The 7876-nt window shown below is 47.2% G+C and overlaps 1 protein-coding gene across 1 annotated transcript in view; it reads right to left on the bottom strand.

Annotated features, from left to right (window-relative positions):
* Positions 1-996, bottom strand: part of JDP2 (Jun dimerization protein 2) — a 42496-nt gene extending 41500 nt beyond the window's left edge. The window contains exon 1 of the mRNA XM_025392185.1: positions 358-996. The gene's annotated coding sequence lies outside the window, so the exon portion shown is untranslated. The remainder of the gene's footprint in view (positions 1-357) is intronic.
* Positions 997-7876: the final 6880 nt, after the last annotated feature.

The following is a 7876-nucleotide window of genomic DNA, read 5'->3' as shown; positions in this document are numbered from 1 at the left end:
GGCTGCAGGCGCCGTGCCCGCTCCGCGCCGCTGCCGCCCGGCCGCGGAGCTCCGCCCGGTGCCCAGGCCTGTCCCGGCCCGGGAGCCGCCGCGGCGCCAGCCCCGCCGCCGCTGCAGCGTCCGCTGCCGCCAGCGCCCCCCGTCGCGGCCGCCGAGCGTCCCTCCCGCAGGCTGTGGCGGGCGGCGGGACGGGTTGCATCAGCCCCGGCTATATAGCGGCCCCTGGGCGGCGGGGAGGGGTCGGGAATGCGGAACCGGCCGAGCTGCCAGCTCCAGACGTCAGAGGGGGACGGAGAGGAAGGGAAGGAGGGGACCGAGGAGGAGGGGGTGTGGAGCCGGCGCTTCACACCCACTGACCTTAACCTCCCCCGCCGCCTTGGGCGCCCTCCTCCCGCTGCCGCTTGCGCTCCTGTCCCCGCGGGGGCGGCCCGGGTTCCATCCAGTCCGCCGGCTCCGCCACCCCATGGTGCAGGAGCGCGCGAGAAAGCAGGACGCGGCGAGCGGTTATGTAAGCGCACCCCCCGCGCACCGCCGCTCGGCTTGTGCCCGCCAGGCAGCCGCAGCGCTGGGAGAGAGAAGCGAGAGGCCGGGACTGGGGGACAAGTCAAAAGCCCCTTCACGCACAGCCTGTGTTAACCATGTACCTCAATCCCGGCGCTTCCCCCCAAACTGAGAGAGACAGGGACAATTTCAGCACAGTTTCATCCTTGGACACTTCAGGACTGAGCGGGTGAGGAGGCGATCTCGCCAGCCTGCTTTATTTTTCGGTGGAGAAGGATGGGCTGAGATGAAGGCATCTGGGGACTCCTACCCCTACCCACCGGCCCCCGCCAGCGCCCTTAGGCCCCGAGGCGGCTCGCTGCACCAGCCTGCCCTCCGCTAGGGCTGCAGCCTGAGACCGCGGCTTGCTCTGCTGCTGGCACAGTTTGACCCTTGGGCTTGTGCCCTGCTCCAGCGGGCTTCTCCTTTCCACTCCGGACACAGCAGTGAGCAGAGCCAGCCCTCAGCAGACCCCAAGTGGCCTTCTTCCCCGTTACAGCTTCAATAGCCAACCCCACTCCCACCTTCCATCCTCCTAGAGAGAAAATGGTGAAGGGGACTCCAGAGGGAAGGTGACATCCATGGTGCCCTGCAGTCTACAAAGGCAGAGACACAGAGCCCTCAGCTAAAACGGGATTCCCTAGGTGGCATCTCCTACCTCCAATGCTCCTGGGTACCCATCGAGCCCCCTACCTTCTGCCTAAGCCAGATAGGAGTGATGAGTTTTATACTCAGCGACTTTCGGCCTCCTTCTGAGAGTGATGTCAGGTCATCACCCATAGAAGAAAGGAAGTGAAAGAAAAAAGTTCATGCCTTCTTGGAGTGCAGATGCTCAGAGTGAAAGAAACAACAAGACTTGAGACAGATGCGTGCAATTGATCAAACCCGAACATGCACGTCTCTCCCATGTGAGTGCATGAGACTTTATTCTCCTTATTTCCCCAGTGCAGTGAAATCTTTCTGGATAAAAGAATTGGGCTAATAGAAGGAGAGACAGACCAAGTCCCAATGACATTGCCTGACCATTTTCACCTTCGCCCTTAGCAGTCTCCCTCACAGCATTGGTGTGGGCAGGTAAGCGGAAAGCAAGACCCTGAAAGACTGTACATTGGAAAATGAGCAGTAATTTGATACTCTTGTGGAAGAGCATGACTCTCCGCCCTAGAAAGGCCAATGACACCTTTACTACAGCGTAAAGATCAAAGCCAGGGACTGTGAAACTGCCTCATGATGTTTCTCCCATGAGACCTGTGTCTGGATGTTTATATGGAACAAAACATAGAACAGAGGCAATACTACTTGATGTGTCTTCGGCTGGGGCTCTGGATAAAATAAACTGATCTGTATGCAGGGACTAATAATTAGGGTGTGTGGTTAGAGCTCGTCCTCTCTAGGGCCTGTTTTGGACTGTGGCTGGGCCACCAGCAGTCCTACTGGGCCTTTGCTTCCCCCACAAATTAAATATGTTACAGGGGTGGCACCAAGGGGTGACTTGGGAGGTCTTTAGTCCCCTCTACCTACCTATAATCTCCATTAGGTCTTCTCTGTTATTTGATATGGAGTTTTTCAATTTCATATAGGATGCTATAAGAACACAGCTTCAAGGCCTCCCTTCTGGTCACATACTCCCTACTAGGCCCCTCTACATAGTCACTGCCTCTGGGAGTGGCTAGAGGGAGAGGCATAAACTGGGTCCTTTATGCAGACATTGGATGCTGGATGGAGCTGATCTACCGCTGGCTCTTAGGGACAGACAAGTGACTCAGCCTAAGGCAGTTTGAATTTAAATTTCCTATCAGAACTAGAAAAGTCCTGATTAACACACCCAGCCCTAGCCAATGGGCTGATTGAGAGATCCTCATGTATCCCAAGTAAATCTCATAAGACTGGGAATTTTGTGGATCTGCTGGAAAGAGAAGCTGCCAGAAGCCACCACATGAAAGTGATCTACTGAGAGTGAAGCTAATGGGAGGAAGAGTAGAGCCAAGCCACAGAGGGAAAGACAGATCAAGTTCCAATGACATTGCCTGAGTTCCTGAATTCAGTCATGCCTGACATTATCCTGACCTCTGCAGGTTTTAGCTATAGGAATCAGGAAATTATGTCTTACCCAAGGCAGTTTGAATTTGGGTTTCCTATTACTTGCAATTAGAAAAGTCCTAATTAATACAGTGGGTTTGCATCTCTGACTTATGTGGACTATTTCATTTTAAAGTTTAATGGACATTGATGAATCCCAAGCTCTTTGCAAAGAGGGGAAAACTGAAATGGTGAGGTAAAATAATGAATTCCCCAGACCTGCTCCTCCAAAATCAAAGCAGAAAGTGATAGTTCTGAGTAATCAGCCAGTCAACTAGTCTTTATCCTAGTATTTACTGAAAATCTGTGCACCCTCTAGGTACACAAACTTTAAGACATGATTTCTCACCTGTTCCTACGTCCCGTCTAATTAGGAAAAATGATTTACAAGCTAATGAATAGCAAGACCAAGAGTAGCTAAGAGCTAATGATGCAACACAGGCTATAAGCACTGTAGGAGTTCAGACAGGATTGCTGCTCCAGTCTCTACTCAAATTCTATAGACCAAAATTGCATACCTGTAGCTGGCAGGGCTGAAAATCTGGCTTTTCTGGCTTCAACCTTAAATTTGTTTTTTTAAAAGACAGGCATGGTGGTGCTCACCTGTAGTACCAGCTACTCAGGAGACTGAAGCAGAAGGATCATTTGAGCCCAGGAGTTCAAGTCTAGCCTAGGCAACATAGTAAGACCCCCATCTCAAAAAAATAATTGTAGAAAAAAAAGTTTTAATATAGCAAAGATTTCATATAAAAAATCTAGATCTCAAACTTCTCTTTTAAAAAATATCAAAGTCAGGCAACATTGGGCATATGTAATAGTCAGGATAAGCTAGGTTTTGCTGCAGTAACAAATATCCCCCCAAACTCATTGGCTTAACAAAAGAAAGGCTACTTCCCACTCACACAAGACAACTGTGGATTGAAGTGATTCTCCAGGGATGCCTCAGTATTGATACCTTCATATCAACAAGTGCATTCATGGCCACCAGGGCAGAGAAAAAGAAGTAGAGAGGGCCGAGCACTAGCAGTGAAATATTTCCTCCTGGAGTGACATACATCACTTTAGCTTATGTTTCATTGGCCAAAGCAAGTCACATGGCCATTCTTAATTTCAAAGATGCAAGGAAGCTCAGTCCTCCCATGGACCACAGAGGAGAAAGGAACCAGAAAATAGTAAACAATTAATATCTTCCATGGCATGCACTTCCTTATGGCAACAATAGGCTGAAGTCCACTGGAAGCTGCCCCTTGAAATGGGACTTAAACACCCAGTTTGACACAGTCTCCACCCAACCTGCCTAGCCCTTGGGAGCGTTTGATTTTGCAAGCCTGGTATGGATAAAGTCAATCTCAATCAGTTTTTCAGATGTCCCTGGTGATCCATGGAGTTATCACACAGTTTTCAAAAGCAAATGTTTTGCTCTGCTTGAAACAAAAACTTATGCCATGCAGAATTCTTACAATGAAAAGCAGGATGGTATCATGAAATCAAACGTGAAGTTGAAACTAGCTGTTATTGTAGTCTGCAAATTACATAAACCTGTTTATGGTGATTTCTTCCTGTTGCTCTTCCCTCAATCAATCAAACACCCACCAGGAGAAACAAGCCTCCCAAGCTCTTCCCTGGAGTGGTAGTGACTTGGTAAGGGGGGTGGGGGGATGTCTAATTTAACATTTTGAAACATTTACATATATATGAATATACATACATAGAGATGTGTCTATATAAATATTCAAGGCTAAAATATTTGAGAAGAAAACTTGTGAGCTAGGAATGGGAAGGCTTCTCTTCCAATGACCACCAATGAGAATGTTATAAAATATGTCTAAAGATTTAAGAATAAATCAGCATCCATACAAATGCAACCATCTCTTGGAAAAGCCTAGTGTCTTCTCTTTAATCTTCTAACACAATACAGTTTTGGGAGGATGAAGAAATGGTAACTTCTCTGGTTAAAATGCTGGAGCAGGCTGAGTGTAGTGGCTCATACTTGTATCTAGCACTTTAGCTGGCCAAGGTAGGAAGCCACCCTAGGAAACATAGCAACACCCTGTCTCTACAAAAAAAAAAAAAAAATTTAAACAACAACAACAACAACGGGGCATGGTGACATGTGCCTATAGTCCAGTTATTTGGGAAGCTGAGGCAGGAGGATGGCTTGAGCCCAGGAGTCTGAAGGTCTGAAGTTACAGTGAGCTGTGACCACTCCACAGCACTCCAACATAGGTGACAGTGAGACCACCCTGTCTCCAAAAAACAAACAAAAAAAGGCCAGGTATGGTGGCTTATACCTGTAACCCTAGCACTTTGGGAGGCTGAGGCAGGAGGATTGTTTGAGCTCAGGAGTTCAAAAGCAACCCAGGCAATACAGTGAGACCCCCATCTCTATTTAAAAAAAAAAAAAAAAGCTGGGGCAGGTAGATTAGGGAGAGGAGGAGTATAGTGGATGTATGTTGTTCTCAGCGTTCCTTTCTTTGGAGAACCACTTCTCTCCCTCTTCCCTGTGGCCCTGGAGGGGCCTCATTGCCCCCATCCAGATGTGAGGGGTGCGACCTGAATTGGCCAATTAGAGCAGTCCACATCCAAAGCCATAGTGATTGGTTCAGGGATGAGCACATGACTCAAACAGGGCCAATTAGAGTGTTTCTTGAGATTTGACATCTAAATACCAAAGAAGAGATGGGTTCCTTTCCTTTAAAACACCAGTGTATGAAGGTAGTTTGTGGCTGTGGATGGCCATTTTTTCTGTCATGTGACAAAAGTCTGCCTGAGAAAGAAACCAACACAGAGAGTAAAAGAGAACCTGGCCGGGCGCGGTGGCTCACGCCTATATTACCAGCACTCTGGGAGGCCGAGGCGGGTGGGTCAGGGGGTCAGGAGATGGAGACCATCCTGGCTAAGACAGTGAAACCCCATCTCTACTAAAAATACAAAAAATTAGCTGGGCGTAGTGGTGGGCACCTGTAGTCCCAGCTACTCGGGAGGCTGAGGCAGGAGAATGGCGTGAACCTGGGAGACGGAGCTTGCAGTGAGCCGAGATCGTGCCACTGCACTACAGCACTCCAGCCTGGACGACAGAGCAAGAATCTGTCTCAAAAAAAAAAAAAAAAAAAAAAAAGAGCCAAGACATGGAAAAAGAGAAATAGGCATGAGATTATCATTTGAGTTCCTGAATCTCTAATACGCCATGAAAACATGCTGAATTGGTCTTTGAACTTCACAGTATTGGAGTTAATATAGCCCCTTTCTCTTTCTTGCTATGGTAGTTTGACTCAAGTTTTCTGACAATGCTCAATAAAAGAATGCTGAAGAATACATGAATAAAATGACCCAAAGTCAAGCTTATAAAGGAGTGCTGAACTGACACCGTGGAATTTTATCGGTTTGCTATTCTTGCCTCATCTATCACATGCCACCCAACCTCTGCGAGACTAAATACAGAACTGTACTGAATGCCTTCTCACCGCTCAGAATTCAGTTAGTCATTTAAATGACTTAGTCAGACAATCTTGAAGTTTGCTATGAGCCATGCACCACGTGCCACCCTATTTGAGGAGGCCAAGCAGAAACGAAGAGATCATCCCTGCCCATAAATGATGACAGACTAGAGGCCCAAGAAGATGAATAATATTCATTAAAAAATGGGGAAATGAGGACATGAGTGATTTAGGGAAAACCTGATGCATATGCATTCTGCTTCCAGAATATTATGTTTTAAAATATGTCCTGAAAACACATGGAGAGAGGATAAAAGACCCAGGTTGAGGATGTCATTGTGCAGGTCATCCATCTATAGGGGGTTCCTGAAGTTGACACCAGGATCGTAAATCCTGATCAAACTTTTTTAGATGAAAGATGATGTTTTAGTCATATTAAATTTTAAATCATAGGTGATTAACATAGAAGTCTCGAGTTAATAAATGAATGAATGAGTGAGGCCAGTGGGTCATGCCTGTAACCCCAGCACTTTGAGAGGCCACAGTGGGAGAATCACTTGAGGCCAGGAAATCGAGGCATGCCTGGGCAAGATAGCGAGATTCCATTTCTACAAAAATAAAAATAAAATAGCCCATCGTGGTTGGGAGCGCTGGCTCACGCCTGTAATTCCAGCACTTTGGGAGGCCTAGGCAAGTGCATCACCTGAAGTCAGGAGTTTGAGACTAGGTTAGCCAACATAGTGAAACCCTGGCTCTACCAAAAAATACAAAAATTAGTTGGGCATGATGCCGCACACCTGTAGTCCCAGCTTCTGGGGAGGCTGAGGTGGGTGAATCACTTGAACCCAGGAGGCAGAGGTTACAGTGAACCAAGATTGTATCACTGCACTACAGACTGGATGACAGAGTGAGACCCTGTCTCAAAAAAAAAAAAGCCAAGTGTGGTGGCACACACCTGTAGTTGCAGCAACTTGGGAAGCTGAGACAGGAAGATCATCTGAGCCCACGAGTTTGAGGCTGCAGTGAGCTATGATTGCACCACTGCACTCCAGCCTGGGCTACAAAGCAAGACCTTGTCCTTTAAGTAAATAAACAAACAAACAAACAAACAAACAAACAAACAGAAGCTAGTCTAGAACTCAGTCTTAGGAGGTAAAGGAGTTAGGAGACAAAAGGTGTCCCAGAAGATTAAGAAAGAAAGGCACAATCGCAAAATCCGCAAGTCTCCTCAAATCCCCTGTCCTTTAACACAGGCTTCCCAACTATCATGAAAGTCAAACCAGGTTGTCAGAGATAAGATCTGAGATGAGTTTGTTGTATTTGCTCAGATCTGAAAGAGTACATTATAGCTATAAAAATGTACAGTCTAAAGAGGCCTCAAGTTCTTTTTAAGAGAGGGTTTAATCTGAAAATATAGGCATTAGATATTATACTACAAAGATATTTTCACTTAGCACTCACACAGTGCTGCTTCTAGGAAAACCAAAGACCCTTCTCCACTTTTTTCTTTCTTCTTCATCCCCGCCTCCCACTCCCAGAAGGTGTATAGTTGGTTAGATTCTTCCATAAAATATTTGGGGCTGGGTGTGGTGGCTCATACCTGTAATCCCAGAACTTCTGGAGGCCAGGGTGGGTGGATTACCTGAGGTCAGGAATTTGAGACCTGCCTGACCAACATGCTGAAACCCCATCTCTATTAAAAATACCAAAAAAATTAGCCAGACATGGTGGTGGGAACCTGTAATCCCAGGTACTCGGGAGGCTGAGGCGGGAGAATAGCTTGAATCCAGGAGGCGAAGGTTGCAGTGGGACAAGATCAC

Source organism: Theropithecus gelada, chromosome 7b (assembly GCF_003255815.1).
Source record: "Theropithecus gelada isolate Dixy chromosome 7b, Tgel_1.0, whole genome shotgun sequence".
NCBI classification, from domain to species: Eukaryota; Metazoa; Chordata; class Mammalia; order Primates; family Cercopithecidae; genus Theropithecus; species Theropithecus gelada.
This window is presented reverse-complemented; position numbering and strand designations above follow the sequence as displayed.